Source organism: Battus philenor, unplaced genomic scaffold (genome assembly GCF_028537555.1).
Source record: "Battus philenor isolate CCGP_79_NKW_IND1 unplaced genomic scaffold, ilBatPhil1.0.hap1 SCAF_22, whole genome shotgun sequence".
Classification (NCBI taxonomy): Eukaryota; Metazoa; Arthropoda; class Insecta; order Lepidoptera; family Papilionidae; genus Battus; species Battus philenor.
The window spans coordinates 11,561,641-11,584,715 of record NW_027181685.1 but is presented as its reverse complement, the minus strand read 5'-3'; the positions used below and the strand labels follow the sequence as shown (position 1 = coordinate 11,584,715).

The 23,075-nt window shown below is 34.3% G+C and overlaps 6 non-coding genes across 6 annotated transcripts; 4 read left to right on the top strand and 2 right to left on the bottom strand.

The window, feature by feature from the left end:
• Positions 1-1,093: 1,093 nt before the first annotated feature.
• On the top strand, positions 1,094-1,166 carry TRNAV-CAC (transfer RNA valine (anticodon CAC)). Its single transcript has one exon. It is a non-coding gene; the product is annotated as a tRNA-Val (tRNA).
• Positions 1,167-3,392: 2,226 nt separating this feature from the next.
• On the bottom strand, positions 3,393-3,465 carry TRNAV-CAC (transfer RNA valine (anticodon CAC)). Its single transcript has one exon. It is a non-coding gene; the product is annotated as a tRNA-Val (tRNA).
• Positions 3,466-4,243: 778 nt separating this feature from the next.
• Positions 4,244-4,316, bottom strand: TRNAV-CAC (transfer RNA valine (anticodon CAC)). Its single transcript has one exon. It is a non-coding gene; the product is annotated as a tRNA-Val (tRNA).
• Positions 4,317-20,367: 16,051 nt separating this feature from the next.
• Positions 20,368-20,440, top strand: TRNAV-CAC (transfer RNA valine (anticodon CAC)). The gene has a single exon. It is a non-coding gene; the product is annotated as a tRNA-Val (tRNA).
• Positions 20,441-22,173: 1,733 nt separating this feature from the next.
• On the top strand, positions 22,174-22,246 carry TRNAV-CAC (transfer RNA valine (anticodon CAC)). The gene has a single exon. It is a non-coding gene; the product is annotated as a tRNA-Val (tRNA).
• A 246-nt stretch (positions 22,247-22,492) lies between these two features.
• Positions 22,493-22,565, top strand: TRNAV-CAC (transfer RNA valine (anticodon CAC)). Its single transcript has one exon. It is a non-coding gene; the product is annotated as a tRNA-Val (tRNA).
• Positions 22,566-23,075: the final 510 nt, after the last annotated feature.

Genomic DNA, 23,075 nt, shown 5'->3' with positions numbered 1-23,075 from the left:
TGTATAAAGTGATGATGATAGAATACTCCTATGCTACATTTTTTTTTAATGAAATGCAACTGGCCAATAACTTCTTGCAGTACAAACTCTGCAGGTACAGATTAACTATAATCAATTTTAATCTGTGGTAATTCGAATTTTTGTACGGCTTTTTCTTATTATATTATCATTATGTTAATTATTATTTCTGAATCCATTGATTTTTGGATGGGATATTTCATACTGTGTTTTTTGTTAAAATAATCATATAAAAAAATTTCAAACCTCACCAAGTTCCTTGTTAGTTCTATATGATTGGAATGCCAATTTGACTCTTGACCATTATTTTTTTGATATATTACGCACTTTTAAAGTTTTTACATCTAAAACCAATTTAATCCTGTGTTCTTTTTAAATTATAAATTCGCATTTCGGTGTGATAGGAGGCCATTAATCTCGTTTACGAGCCCCAACGTGATCCTGCCTGTGCACATCCTGTTTTAAAACAACCAAAATAATATAAATTTTAACCGTTATGATATGTATACTTTAGAAACTGGGTAGGTATCGTTGTCCTTATTTCAGCTGCAGGACTTGCACTACCTCACCCATCTATTTGGAACAGGATCGATTTAAAGCAGCCTCCATCCGACATCATTCGACCTGAACAAAGTCTTCCGTTTCCTTTGTGGGCGTTCTTTACTGCGTCTTGTCGATCTGAGGTCTTTATTCTAGAACTATAAGTTATATTATAGAATTATAAGTTGATTTTAATCTTGTTTTGTGTTTATCTAGTACCATATAATAGGCAATATGTTATCAAGTTTCCGTTATACGTTACGTATATATATATTTACATATATATACGTAACGTATAACGTACATAAACGTACGTATCTACGTGTGAAAATAGAGTTGGATGTAGTTCGGAGTGTGTTGACATATTTCGACGTACCCCTTCCTCGGAGATGGTGATCATGGACAGAGCGACTGCCACGGCCACTGTGCGCCAGGCGCTGGGCGCGCGAGCAGTATATATTGTTATTAAAATACCTTTCTCTTTTTAAAGTTTACTTTTCAGCTTGCTACCAGATAATAAACAGAACTTCATCAAGTTTCCGTAGTGTAGCGGTTATCACGTGTGCTTCACACGCACAAGGTCCCCGGTTCGATCCCGGGCGGAAACATTTTCTTTTTATCAATGCTCTAACAGGAACTATTGTGTAGTGTTAGCTGTCCATATATTTTTTTAATTTATAGACTCATAACGTATTATCCAAAGGTTGTCTGGTAGAGATCGCTTCGAGCGATAAGACTGTCTCTTGTACCATATATATTGTTTTTTTTTCCTCCTTTTATTGTTTATGGTGTACAAAAAAGTAAGAAAAGGACCAATATTTAGTCACTTCCGCACATGCAGTGGTAGTCGTGCAACAAAGTGCACCGCCAGCCAGCCCGCTGATAAATGCGTATGCGGCAAACAATGCGAATCACAGAGTGATAGAAGACTCTGTGTTTGGCACTAGTCGGTGTAACATAACTCCTGAGGATGCCCCGTGGAGGGGTGAAACACGTGTTGAGTAATTTGGTGGTGGCGGTTGTGTGATTCGCATTATTTTCCGTGCGGTACTGCATGTGCGGAAGTGGCTAAATATTGGTCCTTTTCTTACTTAGGATGGACTTCCGCAAGGTAAGTGTAAATAAATAAATGAATAATACGAGGACATTAAAAAGGACAACAACAAAGGGGGGCAGCTAAAGAAATATAGTTACGTAGGGTAGGTTCTGACTCGAAATGAAACACCATTGGTCCGGTTCACAAGGAGTCCTTTATTCACAAATTAGATGGTTACCCTACTTTAACATAAAGTATACCTTCGCTTTCAAATCGCTCAAGAAATTACTGTCCAAATAACTTACCAAATCGTTACTTTGTATCACTAATCTTAATCTCATAACTCGAAAAACAACACTGAAATCTCTACATGGGGAGTACACCTATTTATACTACGGAGAAGGTTCTAGTAAGTTCGAGATAGTACTCGGTTAGAATTTCCGAAAACCGTATACAAAAATCTATAAATAACTTCAAGGTCACGCGTGTTCACGGCACTTCTTGATCATATTGTTCCGTGTTTATTGTTTAAAGGGTTCTGTAACTTGTACTTGGTAACAATATAAAGACTCTTGATTCCAGTTGGAATTAAACTGTACTTAAAGAATGCCATTAATATGATTCTTCATTCTTAATATCATTAACATTAGCGGTATTGGTTTTATGCTTGCAGAACCCTATTCGCAATCAATTTGGTGAAAAGCGGATACTCTATACACTAATAGTCCGCATTGATATTCACCAGTATGCCACATACTAGTCGTCCACATACAATTAGTCCACACACTAGTAGCTCACAGACTATTAGTCCACACACTATTAATCCACATATCAGTGGTCCACACACTAGTAGTCCACAAACCAATAATCCACACACAATTAATCCATACACTAATAGTCCACACACCAGTATTCCTCATACTAGTCGTCCACATACAATTAGTCCACACACTAGTAGCTCACAGACTATTAGTCCACACACTATTAATCCACATATCAGTAGTCCACACACTAGTAGTCCACAAACCAATAATCCACACACAATTAATCCATACACTAATAGTCCACACACCAGTATTCCTCATACTAGTCGTCCACATACAATTAGTCCACACACTAGTAGCCCACAGACTATTAGTCCACAGACTATTAATCCACATATCAGTAGTCCACACACTAGTAGTCCACAAACCAATAGTCCACACACCAGTAGTCCACATACTAGTAGTCTACATCCCAGTGGTCTACACACTACTAGTCAATACACTACTAGTCCACAAATTAGTACTTTACACACTAGTAATAAAGAAGTTTATGCTTTTAATACTATTTTAAATGCAAATAGATTTTAGCAAATAGCGTAAAGGCAAATAGTTTTTATTAGCTTTTACAAAGAAGGGTCAGGTTCCTTGGTAGTCAGGACGAAGGGATTCATAAAAATTCCTGTTAAAACTATTGTACATGGGTCAACGTGCACTGAAAGAATAAATAGTGGCAAAATCCTTGGCACTTTTCTGTCCATATGTTTTATAATATTTTCATTACACAAAAAAATATTGATGTAGCCAGGCGGTAGAGGATTGCTATCGGAAATTCTGCAATCTTATATAATTAATACTGTGCATTAATAATACAGGATTGTCACTGCTCAAAAAAAAGTTTCCAGAGAATGGGCAGCATCGTTCTCTGCGTACCATAATACCACATTGTGATCGCCAAACCGTCTGCCAAGTAGCGATTATGGTATATCTATGCAGTGGTCGTCTATAGGCTGAAATGACGACGTAATAAAAAAATATGTTTCCGCCCGGGATCGAACCGGGGACCTTGTGCGTGTGAAGCACACGTGATAACCGCTACACTACGGAAACCATGTTAAGTTTTACCACATATAATCATCAGGTTTAGTACCTAGCTTTTCTAGTCCAGTTATATCTGGATGTTGTAACCAATAGTTTACTCTTGCAGTTAAATTTAATAAATAAACATCAAAACGACAAAGTAAACATATATATTGACATAACCTTTCCAATACACAAACAAGAATTTGATGCAAGGCAGGTACAGCTTTGTCCATTCATATATGTGATTGATGTTATAATATATACATCAATTATTGTAAAATTGCATTTAAAAAGAGCAACTGTTGAGTATTTTTGCCGGCTCTTTTTATCAGACCAGCATTAAGTGCCGATGGTAGCTAATATAATCTATACGAATAAATAAAATAAACTTTTTTATTACATTCATATGAATATATACGGTATATATACCAAAATCATTTTATATATTTTTTATCTGTCTGTATTGTTTGCTAATCGTCGGCTAATCCCAGAAATGTTTGAACTGATTTCGACGGGACTTATACTGGTAGGTAGCTGATGTTATAAGGAGTAACTTAGGCTACTTAAATCTTAGAAAAATTCTTAGAGTTAACCATTTATTTTTTGTTAAATTTCACGCGGATGAAGTCGCGGGCACAGCTAGTGTTAAAATAATTGAAGATTCAAGTGTAAATGGAATAAAGACATTTTGAATTTAAATCTAGAATTAGTAATGTTCGTTGTATGCTGGTCGGGTCGGACTGATGATCGAAAGAGTACATAACTAAAAAAATGTAATTGCTGTTATACATTGTCAAAAAACTAATGTTTCCGCCCGGGATCGAACCGGGGACCTTGTGCGTGTGAAGCACACGTGATAACCGCTACACTACGGAAACTTGATGAAGTACTGTTTATTATCTGGTAGCAAGCTAATAAGTTAATTTTAAAAAGAGAAACGTATTTTAATACCAATATATATTGCTCGCGCGCCCAGCGCCTGGCGCCCAGTGGCCGTGGCCGTCGCTCCGTCCATGATCACCATCACCGAGGAAGGGGTACGTCGAAATATGCCAACACACTCCGTACTACATCCAACTCTATTTTCACACGTTGATACGTACGTTTATGTACGTTATACGTTACGTATACATATATATTTTATATATGGTATATATATATATATATATATACACATATTTTTTACTGGCCCCCGCTATTCGAAATCTCTCGTACAACCCCTGTCTTGGTTTCACAAGGACAGTTTTACTTAATAATTTATTCACATTTTTTTTTGTTATCACACTCTACTTATGTCTTTCTTAATATCTTTTACTCATTCTTCTTTTATCGGTTACAATATAGTCCCTTCTTATCCATTTCTTTACCTTTCATTCCTTGTCTTTTATCCTTCACCGTTCCACCTTGATTGCTGGTTTACAATTACAATTCAATTATTTACTTACATTATTTTACATTTTGTTACATTCTCCTACCTTATTTTTTTGTTTTAATTTATGACTATATCACAGTATTATCATATAATTTATATATTATATTTTTGTTTTTAAAAAAACTTAATAGTTTTATTAATTTATTTACTGTCTTCTGGCAGTAATCTAAGAAGATCTGAGGACTTTCCTCTTTACTTATCGATGAAGCGATGTTCCATTCTGTTCTTTCTTTCAATATGAGCAAGAATTAGAGCCGATACACTACGGAAAATTAGTAAGAAATGATATCTATATTATGTAGTAATAAACCGCGGGTAATTTTTTGAGACAAGAAAAATATTTTAACGTCAACATATTTAAAAAATGCAAAATAGTTCCATCGCGTTTTATTAGCAGAGATTGAATAGATGTACAAATAAAAGTTTACCTAAAAGGTCTTTAAGATTGTGGATTGGAGACCAAGGGACGGCAGTGAAGGAAGTTCAAACAAAAGGTGACCTTGTAATGGTCAACGGAAGACGCTGATGCAGTCTGCTGCCTTCCAGTCCTTCTAGAAGTCTATGAAGGAAGACCATTTCCAGTAATGGAATTGCAACGGCTGAAATGATGATATATACATGAAATTAAAGCATTTGCTTCTGTTGGACAGACATTAACATAAAGTATGCATGTTAACCACAACAAAATAGAATGAACCACTAAAAAAAGAAGTGTCGGAAAATAAATGAACCAAAAGATCTGCAGGGATCAATTTGTAAGGATCCAGGTTTCTAAAACTGAGAGGAATCCACTATAAAACATAAACTTACAAAACTAACCTCAAAAATATTTAGGTTGACATTAATAGTATAAAATTTTTAGTAAGTAAATCGAAAAGCTTTTTAATCATCATTCGTATAACCGCGGAATCTCCACTGTTGAACATTTTCAACTCCTTAAATATTTCTTACAGATCCGGTTGTTAGCAGTTTTTATTTAATGTCTTCTTTCTGAAAAGAGTCGTTCATTTGATTCTTTATTAAAACAATTTAGTCAAAAGTTTTTATTTATCTTAATTCTAATTAGTTTGTCTAGCCAGTCGTATAAATTCACAATCCGTCATTTAAAATATTTTATTAAAGAACTGTATTATTAAAAAAATTACGTTATTACAAAACGGAACCGGAGTACTATCATAGAATAATGAAAAGTTAAAGTTTGCAATTGTAAAAGTAATTATAATAAAATAAGAAAGTGCCTACAATATATTATAAAGAAACCTTTCTATTTTACATTTAACAGAAAGTAAAATCTGTAATCGCATAATTTCAGTTATAAAACCTTGGCTACCGTCGTGAAATATGATGGAACGACGTTTCAAGGAAGGTATTCGAAATTACCGACGTAATTAAGGGCTCTTTGTAATACAGATTAAAAACATTAAAATTTTATCACCGACTTAATAGGAGATTTCGTCTCGACCTCATTAGACGATTAAATGGTCAGTTATGTTTTTAATAATAGATTTTATGTTTTAGGTGAATGTGTTTTGAAAGCTTTAAAGGGTTTATTATTTAAATAATGCAGCACCGGATAACGCCTGTCGTAAAAAAATAGCAAATATGCATGATCAAAATATTGCCTTCACTAAAAGCGTAGTAAAATGTATTTTTGTATACGTTGTATTCCGCATCATTCCTAATCTTATAATTTACTGCTAAAATTTAATCATCATCATGCACTGCTGAAAATGAGCCTCATCCTTGGATATTCAACAGGACCGGTGGACCTATCTCCAGCAACTTCCGATGAACTAAATTTAGTTATTTAAAATATAATCATCACTATTGTTTCAACCGTAAGACGTCTTTTGCTAAGTAAAGGTTTGACCCATAGATTTCCTATAGGGTAGGTCGGATGCAGCCTTCCAGCTTCTTTTAACAATGTTTACAGATCTTTTTACCACTTTGTGGACTTCGTATTAAATTTATTATGTAAAAATAAGACTTAAATGTATATTAATTTTAAATATATTATGTATTCATTGAAACAAATACGGTGAGTAGGATACTCCGCTTTTTATATTCCTTTGTTTCATCACTTGACTAACACTTGAACTTCCGAGTGTTTCTCTTCGAGTAGGCAGATACCTTACGGATCACTTTTAAGAAAAAGGCACTCGGAAATCATTGAAATAAAATGAAAATCGGCTATATTTAGGAGAGTGTTTAATATAGATTTATATAGCTAATAGCTTTTTAATTTAAGTTTTTGTTATTTATTAACATTCTTGCGGTACACATTGGCTTCTCTTCATAGCGAAATTAAATCAGAAATTAAGAAATCTGAAACAAAATCACCGTCATATCTCGAAGAATTGCTGGTGTTAAGAGGAAGATGGATCAAAAGATTCTAGGAGCCAGTAGTCACGGTGTAGATAGGCTTCCGACTTGGTAGACCGATGACGTAGTTAGGTCGTGTAGTCGCTGGTTGCAAGCAAAGCAAGACCGGTCATCGTTATGATCTTCGGGGGAGGCATATTCCTTGTAGTAAGCGTTTGTCAGCTGATATAATGATAGTGACTAAAGAAGCTTGTCAAATAAGTGCATTAAATGTAGTACAGTACGGAACAGCAAATGTAGCGTAAGGCTTCTACCCACAAGGCGGACAGACGGCCTTGCCAAAGTCGTCGAAAGATGCTAGATCAGTGTTCTCCAAACTTTTTTGTGTCGTAGACCCCTTGGCATGTTTTTCCGTGTTGGGTAGACCCCCTACTTACCTGATATTGATTTCCTGTAAATTTATTTGTTTGTCCCACATTCGTATTTATAGAGTGACGAATTGAACAAGTCAGTGCAAGGTGGCGAAGCTCTAAGACTGCGACTATCAGGGTTTTACAAGTTCAAAATGTATTGCGACCACAAAGCGAATACCAACATCCTACAACTTACAGAATTTTATTAACATATGTAATAATTTTTTTACTTCATAGGTACTTTTATAAATAATGTAAATGTTTTGATATAATAAGATAGTATGATGTAAGTAAATAGGTACTATGAGTGTATGTGTTGAGATCTACTATCGTGGACCCCCATTTTCATTTCATGGACCCCCAAATTCTTTTGTACTGACGTAGTCCCGTTGCAGGTTGTCATAGACCCCTAGGGGTCGATATAGACCACTTTGGGAATCACTGCGCTAGATGTTCGCCGATTCCCACCAGTTCGTTTGAAAAAGTACAGAGAAGCCTATATTCAACAGTAGACGACCTTTGGCTGATAGTTTATTATGCATATATTCTTTATATCAAAAAAAATATATTTTTTTTAATTTAGTACATTTGTATGACAGTTTATCAGCATCATATTTAGTGATTAAAGCATCAATATCAAAAGTTGACTTAAATTTCGAATGCTAGTACCAAAACATTGCGATAGATGGCGGTATTTAGGAGAACTACAGGATATAACTCGTCATATATGAATTGTGATCAACATTTTGTTGAATATGAATTTATGAGGTATGACGGACAATTTTACGAGATTTTCACGAGATTTCACGAGATTTCACGAGATAAAAAAATAAACAAAAGAAACACAGGCATTCGCCGCCGTGCTGGAGCTCTCATTAGGACTGTGGCGTTCATTAGAACGCACCCAAATTTATTATCTGTGAACACATCTGTTTTTGGCATGTCCCTTCTTACACTCGGTACATCTCGCTCTCTCTCTGACGCGCTGCGCTACCGAGCGGACGTGTCGCTTCAACCGCTGTTCAACAAAGGAATTATTCTGTGATATTATAAGTTTAACTATCCGGCAAGTGGTTTTCTTTACATCGAATTATCTATTACGGGACCAGGGGCCCGTACTAATGACTATTCCTCAGGACGATTGATGTTTGCAAGCACCGACGTCATCGATGCTAGCCGCCTGCGCACACAGCTCTGCGTTTTACACCCGACCTCGTTCACGACAACTCCGCTAGATGAAATAGAGTAACATGGTTGCCACATTACATAAAAGAACGATAAAGATTGAATTAGAAATGAGGAGATCCGTGGAAGTAGTAAAGTCATCGACGTAGCTCGAAGGATTGAATGTTGAAAGTGGCAATGAGGGGCATATGTCAGGCAATCAATGGCCGTTGAGACCAAAAAGTCGAGAGGTAGAGGTAGGCTCCGCACTTGATAGATCCACTACATCAGTGATTCCCAAAGTGGTCTTTATCGACCCCTAGGGATCTATGACAACCTGCAAGGGGTCTACGTCAGCGAAAAAAAATTTTGGGGGGCCATGAAATGAAAATCCACGCTAGTGGATCTCAACACATACACTAATAGTACCTATTTACTTACATCATACTATCTTATAATATCAAAACACTTACATTATTTATAAAAGTACTTATGAAGTAAAAAAAAATATATTATATATGTTTATAAAATTGTGTAAGTTGTAAGATGTTGGTATTCGCTTTGTGGTCGGAATACATTTTCATAACATAACATTTGTTTTTACTTTAAGTTCTTAACACTAAACTTCACTGCAGTTAGAAATTTACAGGAAATCAATATCAGGTAAGTAGGGGGTCTACCCAACACGGAAAAACTTGGTAAGGGGTCTACGACACAAAAAAGTTTGGGGAACTCTGCACTACATAGTCACAAGAAATCAAATGATGCGATCAGCGCAAAACCAGTCATTGTGGCGATTTTTGTTACAATACTACATGTAACTCTTTAGACAGTGTTGAGTTAATATCAAGTAAGGACAATTAGCAATGCAAGTCCAATGTAATTGTGATTTTTATGCTACATTATAATTACATTATTCATCTGATCAATCGGATACCGTTCACAAAACAAATGGATCAGTTATCCTGTAACGAAAATTGACACATATTGAAAGTTTTTAATTAATGTAGCGACGTCGGATTTGTCAATGGAATATATTTCGTTACAAACATGTCGAATGTTTCAAATCTGATTGATTAATGATACTTCATTGTAAAAAAAGATATTAACGAATTAAATTTTTTTTTACAAATACACCAAAATTATAAATATTTAATGTTAAAATATTTATTAATGAAATAGATATATGTGATTAAGATCATATTTTAATTAAGTATATTTTTATTTATGGTAACTCTTAATTGTAGATGACAGCACAGTGTAAAAAAGTCGAAGGACGGTATAACGTTTACTTGGGTCTAAGGATGATAATTCAATAAATGTTAAAATAACATTTGCTTCGATTTTTTTTTCAAACTACGTACAACATATATTATAAATTGCTTTTAGAAAATTCCACATAAATAACACGTGACGCAAAAGTAATGTCATAATGTGAACGCGCCTTGATCTTTACAAATGGCGGCAAATGTCACTGGGCTTTGACATTTACGATGTAGATATAAAAAAATACTTCATTGCTTATTGAAAACTAATTCTCTGTATATCTTTCTATTGTGTCAGCTTTTATAGGATGATTGGTTAGAGGTGGTTAAAAATTTAATATTAATTTATTTTTTGTATCGAAATCGGATAGGCCAATAATTACTGGCAGTACAAAGTCTGCATGACAAATAATAAGCAAAAAATAAAATAATATGTATTTATTCGAAATTTGAAAATGCTTTTTCTCATAACATTATCAATTCGTTATTTTGTTACCTCTGAAACCATTGGTTTTAGATAGAATATATCATAGAGTAATTGACAGTAATTAAAGTCTTTATATATTATATACTTATACGAATCATCCTGAACCAAATAAATATGTTTAACAATTAGAATGAGTTTATCTACAGTTATTGCCAAGGGAATATATATGGAATCAGGCGTTTCTGTGTTAGGCACTAATCGGTGTAGCGTAGGTCTTGAAGATGCCCCATGGAGGGGTGAAACACGTGTTGAGTAATTTGGCGGTGGCGGTTATGTGATTCGCATTGTTTACCGCATACGCATTTGTTAGCGGGCTGGCAAGCGGTGCATTTTATTGCACGACTACCACTGCATGTGCGGAAGTGGCTAAATATTGGTCCTTTTCTTACTAAGTGAATATATTCCGACATTCGCGGACTTGGAAACGCAATAAATTTATTAATACAAAGGATTTGTTTTGTTGTTTATTTGTAAAAGATACAATTGTATTCGGCCTTAAAATAATGTAAGTAAATTTAATTTTGATTGGAATTAAATCTATAATTTAAAAAACACTTGGTATATATACCTTTCTGTATGTTACATAATTTTTTTTTAACTTCATCGTTTTTTTCTATGCATAGGAACTCATTGAAAGGAATAAGCCTCTCCTAAAGATATCTACGGGGAGATATACCATTATCGCCACTTGACAGGCGGGTTGGCGATCGCAGTGTGGTATTATGGTACACAGAGGACGCTGCTCATTCTCTGGAAACTTTTGAGCTGAGGCAATTCTACATATAAAGCACAATGTGTGAATTACATAACACATACAATCGCAAATCTTAGTCCACACCGGTTGGCTACCATTGCTCGTAATGATTACGTAGAAAATATTTTTAATTATATGTGAGTTGTAAAACTAGACAATTGATTTTTTTATTGAAAATCGGACACAATATTTAACAGTTGAAGATCAGCTACTCATCGCTGAAGTTGCAGAAGATAAATGCGTACCTTATTGGGCAGACGACATAACGTAAACATTCGTGAGTATCCGTAAATGTACGTATATTTTAACACAATATTGTCGTTGGCTGAGATATAAAAATCCGTGAACATGATTAATGTTGTACATCATTTCCGTGTCATTTTGGTAGAAGATTACCTAAACTCTTTCGCCACGGTACTGACAGGTGATATATACTGAAAATGTTATCAGTATATTCACTATTTTTTTTAACTATTTTGTAATAAAACATGAATAAATAAGTCAAGGTGTTTGCTTGGCGAAGGGTTTTTATTGTACTTATTACCGAGTTTGATAAATTGAATAAAAAGTTGGACTAAAGTTTGTCTGGTTCTTGAAAACCATGAACCGGTGAGCGCAGTTCAGGATGTCACCCCCAAGGTGCAGCCAGGTCGATTCTTACCAGTAATACTGGAAATATATAAAGGGAACTTCTTTTTGTTTTCGTTTTTGGGGTGAAATCTTCCAGATGATCAAAATATCCTGCTTCTTAGGGAAGGACAGGGTTATGTGGGATTCCTACACACTAAAACGGTATCTCCCGGTTAGGGATCACCACGCGATATTCCCTCACAGTTTGCTATTCTAAATAGCCCCTAGGTATGGATAGTCAACGCTACCCACGAAACTCTCATGAATCAAGACCACATCGATCCATCGTCTGCCTCAGAGTTGAAGCTAGTGGGAGTTTAGGAATGGGGGTAGAACTAGGTCAAACAGTGGATGTCATAGGAATTAAATTTCCGACAAATAACTGGTAAAGTGCTACCGAAATCGCTATACCGAGCCTTTAATATGTACGAGGCAAGACTGAAGGGGGTATTGGGCACTTTGTTCCGACAGTCCGCCGTCAACGCACGCGGCTGTGACGCTCACGTTCTTTTGTGTTTGGTCCTTGGCCCTCCATGGCATACTCGGAACTCAGAATTCACGACCACTGGATTTCTTGTCTAAAAGCCGTTTTCACGCCAATTATTTGGAGTTTCCCAACTCCAAAATGACATTGGCTAAGAAATGTACGCTCTGTCACGAGCGATGCCTAAGAGATATTATTTTTAAACGGTTTTATTTAGTTTGACTCGTACGGAATTTGTTTATTTGGGTCAAAATTTAAAATTGAAATTTAAGCATCTGAAATTTGGTACACACATTTAATTTAGATGACAATACAATATAATAAAATCAATAACATTATAAATCTAAGATACAAAATGGCGGATTACATATTATTCCTTAACCCCTTCAAAATGGGTATCAAATGAAAGGGCTACACTAGTAAAACACGATGATTATGTCAAAATTTAAAATTCAAGATGGATGCCGTTCCATTATAGCGGACTAGGTACATATTTTTCTACAACCACCACAATATGGATCAAAAAACCGTTTAACTTAAAAGTTTTTTAAATGTATTTATTATTTAAAAAATTCCGTGTTTTATTTTTTTATGATTTTTTAAATTCCGCGCAACATGCCATGTATTAGAAAATTTATAATACAGATGATTACAATCGGTAATATCGTTCTCAAGCTAGGGTGTGACCAAGGGAAATTAGAATTAATTGTTATAAACATAAGTTACATTTTTGCCGAGGCGAGACACCCTGTTAGGATTGCATTGTTTTTTTTTAATTCAACAACTCTATTTTTATAGTGAATATTCGTTAAAATATTTTCATTTTTCCTCTACAATTTTAATGCCCGGTCTGGAATATAAATAATACAGTATTTGAAACAATCACTGTTTTTTGCATACAATATCAACGCAAACAAAGATAATTGAACATTGTTTAAAATTTTAATACGTTTGTTTAAATACGTATTTTATATTTTATTTTAACGTACAATTTTTAATTATCTTCATATGAAGTGTTGCAAATTTTATATTATTCTACAAAATTATTTTATTCGAGTCACCTCTCAAGTGCTCCAATGCACAAGTTTTAATTTTAATAAATATATAATGTGATTATATATAAGTGAAATTTCTCATCTCTATGTATTGATATAACTTTTTTACAGTTTAATTGATACGATATCTCTTTATATATATATTGATATCTCTTTATCATAGATCATAGATGATAGACGTTGACTGATAGGCGTAGACTGCTCCCAGAGGTCTGAAAGGTCCCACGCAGCCTGCACTCAGTGACATCCCGCGACCTATGCCATTGGCCCGTCTAATAAGAGGCATATACACGCGTCTACCGGTTCATAGTCCCCACTAGAGAACCTTCAAAGGCTGTTAGTTGCACAAGTAATGTGCCCCGCCTTCTATCATCAATACTACAGTAGTACGAAAGAGTCCTCAAACTGCGAATGTTACTGTTGTTCTGACTGTAAATGAAACACCACTGGTTCACAAGGAATCTTTTATTTACAAAACAGATGGTTATCCTACTATAACACAAAGTATACTTTCGCTTAGTCCAAACTACGCTTCTAAATCGCTTAAGAAATCACTGTCCAAATAACTTACCAAATAATCACTTTGTATCACTGATCGTAGATCTTAATCTTATAACTCGAAAAACAATACTGAACTGTCAACATGGGAAGTCCACATGATTTTACTACGGATAAGGTTCTAATAAGTTCGAGATAGTACACAGTTAGAATTTCCGAGAACCGTACACAAAAATTTATAAATAACTTCAATGTCACTCGTGTTCACGGCACTTCTTGATCCTAGGGTTCCGTGTTTATTATTTAGAGGGTTCTGTAACTCGTGCTTTGTAACATTACGAATAGCAGATACCGCGTATCGTTGTTTCCCGATCACTTTAGTGTAGATTATAAAAGCGACGTAATATTGAAAGATAGCTGTTGACTGTAAAATGAATCAATCAGTTTAGTGATTTATAAATACTGAGTGATGCAGCTGTTAAATGACTACGTAAATGTATATCTTAAAATTTACATTCTCGCGTATTTCGCGTTTCGTAGCGTCCCGTAATTGGTACCATTCCGCCGAGGCAGTCTTCGTCCATCTTCCGCACTAAACGGTTGCCCTTTTTATTTACAATTCTTTTATTTATACAAAACCTTATTCTAAAATTTATAGTCAAGTATTACTAAATCTTTTTCAAATAAGGCTTCGAAATGTAGGCAGCGCTAAGTGCAACATAAACTGTCAAATGCGCGAAGATTTAGTAGTAAATATATTATCAGAATTTTTTTAACTTTACACGAAATATTTTACTGTTAAATTTAAAAAAAATGGATTAATCGGTAAAGTCGTTCTGAAATGGCGTTACCAAAGAAATCAGGGATTCATTTTAGATATATGCATTTATGAATGATTTTAAAACACTATATTCTTTATTAGATGCGTGTAATGATTAAGTTAAAGTTAAATAGTAAGCATATTATTCGTCTAACATAGCAAATACGGCAACGGTATGTATGAAATGTAGGTTTGAGCATTAATATTCTAGACTGAGATGTGCGGCGCGAAGGCTGGCTTGAACAATGTTGTGGTTTAACCGTTTGCGGTTGGTGGCTAAATTTAAATTGTACTGAATCCTGGTTACTCTTATGATTTCAACATTATGACTAAATTTATTACGTTTAATTTAAAAAAAAACCGTTAAACAAACTTTAGAAATTATTTAAATCCTGTTTGATTTGGAAGTTGACGTGAACACGATCCTGTTTATGTAATGATAGGTTTTTTTTATGGAACCCGGTTCTGAGGACCTCTCGTTCACCGTCACATGTGGAATAGGTTGTCACATGGTTAATAGAGGTTGAAATTTTAATGTTTATTTTCTCCTTCCATGCTTCCAAATTTCTACTTCTATTCTTCATCTTTCTTGCTTCACAAATCTAATTCTATCGTTCTTTACATGTCTTTCAGACATCTCCGTTCATCCCTCACCATTATTCCAAAGGCTTCATTCCAGCTTTTATTTTTGAAAATCGCTATACATTATATCACACCTTAAGTTAATATTTCACTCGTTACCTTTCTTTTAATTTTTATTTCTTAACACACATATCTATTTATTTATTTTAAATTATAATTTTATACAATATCGTCATAGTCAGTTTTCCTATTTGATTTTGGGTTCTTTATATAACCAGGGTCACTTACGTAACTAGGTCTTATTTCTATGTATTGCACTGTGAATAATTTCCTTGCGAAACCTCAGGAACACAAGGCGACTCCTTCGTCGTCCACTAGAGAGACAATGTTCCTAGCTACTATATTTTTATGTAATGATAGATTCAGAAATAAATCTTACTAGGTGTTTCTCCAAAAAAGGTCTCGGGGAAGGCAATAAATGCGTTGGAAGGATGATATTGATGAAGGTGATCAGAAATTGGAAACTTAGTACCCAAAACAGGGAGAAATGGAGAGAGATGAAGGAAGACTTCTAGAGTAATAGTGAAAAATAAACAAAATGAAAAGAAGCTCACCCAGCATATTTTTCTATTATTTATTTTTCTAGGTTTCTAGTGAATATATAAGCCGGGGTCTCCTCAAAAAGGTTCTTACATTTAATGACTTCATAAAGCTAAGCTCCTAGGAGCATGCCATGCCAGTTTCCAAATCCGGTGAAATATTTAATATAACAGCCTGAACCGAATGTCTCCAACTTTTTTTTTAATTGACGTGGCTTTTATAAAATTCGGAGCATATCGTTCCAGATAAATATTTTTTTTTATTAATATTTTCATTTGACATTCTCTTTTCTTCCTTCTCAATTTCTTGTGCAACTTCCTTTTTTCGTTCACAATGTCTGACTTCCTTTCCTCAACTCCATTTTAAACATACTGTGTGTTTTTAACGTACTGTGATCTACACAGTATGTTTCTTTTATTATTACAATACATCATAATTTCATATCTCAGTTTTGCTGTTTCTATATATATATATATATATTTTATTTAATATTATTTAATATGACGAAACATGTAATAAAAATAAGAGAAAAAAATCATTCGTCAATCAAAAGGATTTATAGAAATATTTATTATTAGTTTGGGAACAATTCTTGCTTTTACTTTATTCAGTACTAACAGTATAAGGCGCTGATTATAATTTCTTACAGAGTTTGTAGTTTGACAAAACAGACCATTTCAAATTTAATTGCGTATTACTTAAAATAAAATTTACAAAATTAATCAAGATATTTTGTGTCAAAATATTTTATCTATTCGAAATTATTAATTTATAATATTGACATAATGATATAAGGTTTAGTATGTTTTACAAGCGACCTTATGGCCTTTATTAATAATATTGTATATTTATATAATAAAATATTATAATAATGTATCGGAAAATCACTATAAGTAACTCTATATAATATGCGCACGCGGCAAACAATGCGAATTACACAACTACCACTGTTAAATTATTCAACACGTGTTTCACCCCTCCACGGGCATCCTCTTCAACTCCTGAGCATTTATCAGTAGGCTGGCGGGCGGTGCACTTTATTGCACGACTACTTACATAGCGGAAGTAGCTATATATTAGTCTTTTTTTTACTTAGGATGGATTTCTGCAAAGATTCCGATGATATTTTGATCTGATAAAGTCGTGTATAATTGGCTTTTTTATGGCGCCGTTTTTGGGCCTCTCATTACCTTATTTTATTGCAAGACAGGGTCTTCACACTTATATTAATTTCATTGATTTTTTTGTTTCTAATTTTTTATTTTCTTATTCTTCTTCCGTTCCTTTTCTTGTTTCGACCTTCACATTTATTATGTTCTATAGTATTTTTTTATATGATTTCTCTTTGGATGTCAATTGCTCGAGCCTTAGGATTGAAAGGTTTACGAGTGGCGACCACGAGCCGGTAGAAGCTTTATATGATGATACGGGTGGTACAAGAACAGTCATCGGGGTAATCATTGGGAGAGGCTTATGCCTTGCAGTGGGCGTCATAATGATGATGGTGATGATGTTGACGACGACGATGGTGTTGATGATGATAAAGACAACAATAATGAAGACAACGACGACGATGACGACAATGATGATGTCAATGACGACGAAGACGGTGGTGATGATGTGGCTTCTAATGTGTCAGTTACAACATTTAATAAATGAACAATAAAACAACAAACATTCGTATACAATATATTTCTATAATAAACAGAACTTTCTTTTTTTAATTCACCGTTTTAAAAGTTTACAACAGATTATAAATAACGTATTAATATATTTTAATTATAGAGACAATGGAATATTTCGAATTGCATTATCAGTTTACTAATTAAATTACACTTTATAATGGTAATACATTCATATTGACGTTTAAATGGATAACGACACGTGAATTATAATATATTGTTCTACTGCGGCTTTTCAATTAAGTTACAATCGATAATTGAGACTATCACTGCATGTGCGGAAGTGGCTAAATATTGATCCTTTTCTTACTAAGTATATAGAAGAAAACGTTTGAAATAAAATAAAGAAATGTAAAACTGCGGAATGAGGTGAGTGAGGATTGAATGATATCATGATATGAAAGAGAAATGCAGAAGAAATGTGAAGAGTAAGATGAAGTCCAAAGATAGGGAGGGGTATGAGAGGCTCCCAGTAGCGGACATATTAAAAAAACCGATAATTAAAACCTATTTAGAAATCTATATACAGGATGATTGTTTATGTAACTTTTACAGGGGTGAGAATATAAAACTTAATAGTTTTAAATCATTAAAACTTTTACACCAATTTCCAATCAACATTTATATATCGATTATTCTAAAATATTTTACAACAATTTATCATATCTTAGAGCTGTGTTTCATAACTTCCCACGCCCAACTGAGGGCAAATTTATTGTTAAGGACAATTCTTAAAAGAAACTCGACATTGCAAAATAAAAATTATATATATTGCATAGTGGAGCGTAAAAATAGATAATTTTACTATATTATCAATACGATTTGATATTTTGACGTAACATAATTTCTTGATTACTACTGTAGATAAAGAATGTAAACGACAAAAATATTTGGAAATAGGAAGAGGTCTATTTTTCGTTTAACTAAAAATTGTATCTCTAGAATCGAACCTTATACTTACGATCGCAAGTACCAGTCATCTAACGTTGGGCTACCATTGCTTATATGAATGAACTTTACTAATGAACCACTGTAAAAGTTGACCGCTTTGTTTTTAGCAATAATTTGATAATAGCAACCGGTCGAGTGATTCGACTCTCTCGAGCAACCTTGAATCAGAATTCTAAACATGTCTTCAGTTACCTGAATCAACAAAATAACTTGTCGACCTCATTATATCGTTAAGTTAGTTATGTGACAGCCCGTGCGGAGTCTAATTAAGTCTTTTTGATAAAATTTTCCACTTTTGTGACAATAACAATGATATATTAAATGGTAGTTCATGGTAGTTCAATAGTAGTTCAATAATTTATTCTAGAAACACACACATTTACGTAGTTGACCCTCAAAGTAAAACCTTTGTGCCAACAGCGAAAATCGTTCAAATATCCGCGACCAAGCAGACCGTCGGAAACAAAGCAAGAATTTTGTGAACCAGCTTATCGGGGCTGACGGCCCGATATCAAAAAAGAAGTAAATAGGATTATTAACGTCGCTCTTTATTGCATCTTTAACTGCAGCTGGTTAGATAAGATACAGCACTGACTATAATTAAGGTTCTTTTTTTCTTTACCCTTTCCCCTCGTTTAACCTTCTAAAAATAGTGGTATGTATACCACCAGCCGGCAGTTTTGGGTCTGACGTCTCGGAGTGATTCGAAGGGACAACGAAGTGAACTTACCAGATATAGAAGGCATGTTGTTGCGTGAAGTGAAGTAGAGTTCTTAGCGCGTCTACCTGATGACGTAGTTATCTTGTGTTACGTAGTTACGATATTGTACTCAGATTGCCAGTATTAGCCCTTTGCTATTGTAACTTTAGTGTCGTGAATAAACACGTCTTTTGAGTAAGGATAGCATTTTATTTCGCGCCATATGACACATAACAAAAACGTAAGAAAAGGACCAATATTTAGCCACTTATTGTATATATATATATATACACACATATATATATATATAACAATATTAAGCCACTATTTATCAGCGGGCTGGCGGGCGGTGCACTTTGTTGCACGACTACCACTGCATGTGCGGAAGTGGCTAAATATTGGACCTTTTCTTACTTAGGATAGACTTCCGTAAAATAACGCCTGATTCCATTAAATACATAACAAAAACGTTCCGTCTGGTACAGATAGCTTTATTTGTATAAAAAGACTGAAAATAAAAATTCAAACAAATTGTGAAATATAAATAAAATCGTAAAAGTGAGCCAAAACTGTGATGATGTGATACACTGTATTCTAGTAATTAAGTTGAGGGAAGGAAGATGATGTATCGGAGACGATTTGAATGTGAAAAAGATAGAGATTCTGAATAGCAGAAGGAAATTGTAATACAAGAGATTGTAAAAGATGAAAGTAGGATGTGAAAGAAATAAATAAAATAAAAATATTATTTACTCGAGTTTTGGCAGTGGGGATCAAAAGGTGAAGTAAGGGGGCCTTAACAAAACATTGATGATCACTGTGGCATAAGGTTCTAGAGTGAGGACCACGGACTGGTAGGCACAGGGAAGTCTTCACGATCCGGTTCAGGCATTAACAAGCATGTTGTCTTCTCTTGGAATGAGGAGATCTGTAGTCGAAAGAAGCAGTTGAAGTGGAAGTCAGTGGCTATATAGCGCGCAGAACAGATGGCAGCCGGGTTCGTTTAATTTGTATATAGGATTACATATATCGTTCCATTTTTTAATATTACATTTGAAATGTTATATCATAATATACGACTCTGTATCAAGTTTCCGTAGTGTAGCGGTTATCACGTGTGCTTCACACGCACAAGGTCCCTGGTTCGATCCCGGGCGGAAACAATTTACTTTGTTATCAGTTTACAGTTCACAATTGTTTTAGTTCTGTATTGATCAGTGATAGGTTATTTAGATGGTTAACCTAGCAGGGTCGGTCTTATAAAGGCTTTTTGTGTAGAACATCAGTCAATCGTGCGTCGTGCGAAATTAGCCGATTGTCTCTTTTTAAAGGTCGATGTGCAATATTTATTGCCGGGTATTGTACACAAGAGATACATACATTGAAATATTCTTCGATAATTTGTTTAATGTGTATAATATTATATAGTATTAGTTAATATGAATTTTCTATAGATAATTATAATATTTAACCACTGGATCATTTATTTTTTACATATGCTATAAAACAACATGTACAAAGAATTAAACGCGTCAGTTCTATATAGAATTTGAATATCATTTTTTTTATCGTGAATAAGACTCTTATATCTTATATCGCAAACGATGTCTAATTAACTTCGTTTAGAAGGTATACGTTTCAAAGAAGAAAAAAAAAAGTTTAAAAATACACGCTTGTGTGATGCGAGATGAAAGACATTCTAATGAAAAGGGGGAAAGGGTCGAAGGTGGCCTAATTAGTTCGACCGGGGCTTCCTTGGCGGGCTCTGGAAATTTCCATTCGTGTTGTAAAAGAAAAACCATTGACATTGTAAAAGAAATGTGTCAACTGTTGCATTAAAGCGACTTTGATATGAAAAGTTTGTTTGTCTAGTTAAATAACACAGTCCTGCTAATTATTCAAGAAAACGTGACGCCATCACTGTATTTTGAGTGTATATAAAACTCAAGTGTTGTTGGCCACAACAGCCATAATATGTTTTAGAGTTCAATTATTTTTGTGCATTCGAATTTAAATCGAAAGCCGATTTGAATTCAAACACCATTACTGACAGTCGCTGCCATTATTAAGTCAAAATTGTAATTAAGTAATAATTGTAATATACTCTAGCAATATACACTAAATCGTCACTAATGACGCCTTTTTGAAAATGATTAAATACATCTTTTAAAACATAATCTGTAGTAAGTTCACAATCGCATATACTAATCGGTAAAAGGTAACTGAAAAAGCTAATCGAATTGGCAAGTTAAACTGGCAACGGGTTTGGCACATAGCGCGTAGAATATATGGCTGTGGATTCTTGAAGTCCGTGGGTTCCGATCTGGAAGCGAAACCTAGGACGTCTACCTACAAGATAGACAGATGACATCTGGTTTTATTTATTATCTGTGGGAGAGGTATATGTCCAACAGCAAATGTCCTTTGTCTAAAATGATGATCAATACATAAAAGATAAACATACAGATTAATTATTTGAACTGCTTCAGAAAAATTAAAAAAAAATCTTTTTTCAAACCACAGAGTATATATAACTCCAACTTGAGATTGATTAACTCATACTCTCAAAACAGGTAGTTCCCCTGTCGCATGTCTTTCGTCGGTGTATTTTTAGCTAGAGTATGTGTTGGCAAGGGACTTCCCACAGCTTATACGAATCAATCTTGTTCTTGTCAATGTATTACACGAAATTTTATTAAGGAAATATAATTTTAAATGAATTACTACGTTTTTTATACATCGTATAATTAAAAAATAGATAACAGATACACCTTAGATAATAATCAAAAAAAGAAACCATTTATATAGAGGTACAAGAGGCGTTTTTATCGCTTCAGGCAATCTTTACCAATCTGCAATTAATACAATACTAGTATAATATGCGATTCGGTATCAAGTTTCCGTAGTGTAGCGGTTATCACGTGTGCTTCACACGCACAAGGTCCCCGGTTCGATCCCGGGCGGAAACAATTTATTTTATCAATTTACAATCAGTATATCCTAAGAAAACTGTTAACCTTGATAAAAGTAAAATAATATGGTTAAAGTAGTAGCAAGGGTCGTATATAGAATTTTTATGTTTTTTAAGTTCTCTTGACACTCAAATGCTCACAGCGTTAGTGAAGCAAAAACAAAACATTGTATTCAGGGTGATTATAGGCATAACAGATTTAAGGTGATAAAATTGGTTATTATATGTTATATACCTTAGCATGGTTTCCGTAGTGTAGCGGTTATCACGTGTGCTTCACACGCACAAGGTCCCCGGATCGATCCCGGGCGGAAACAGTTTATTTTGTTTTTAATTTACAGTGAGCAATCCTTTTAGTTTTTCATATGTTTGTTTATTTACTATCATTGTAATAAATTTATACAGGTTGTTTAAAAAATAACTTCCGTACATACATTATTCTTATTAGCGGTGATAGATTATTCAACTCTCTAAGTAGCAGTGAAAGACCGGAAAGCGAGTCGTTGATTATATTTTATCTGTTTTTAATGCCGCTTCCAACCAACCGCAAGGTCCATTTCCATCAGTGGACGTTCTATGCCTGAAATAACAATGACGGTGATGATATCTTCTTTTATAATTACAGTATATTAAAATTATTATGTATATACGTAAGAAAATATTTATCTCTCAATTACCTTTCCTTGCACATTACAATACCTTTCCTTTTCCCCAGTTCTCGCAGTTCTCTGCAGAGCAGGACTCTGTGTTTGGCACTAATCCGTGTAATATAACTCCTGAAGATGCCCTGTGGAGGGGTGAAATACGTGTTGAGTGATTTGGCGGTG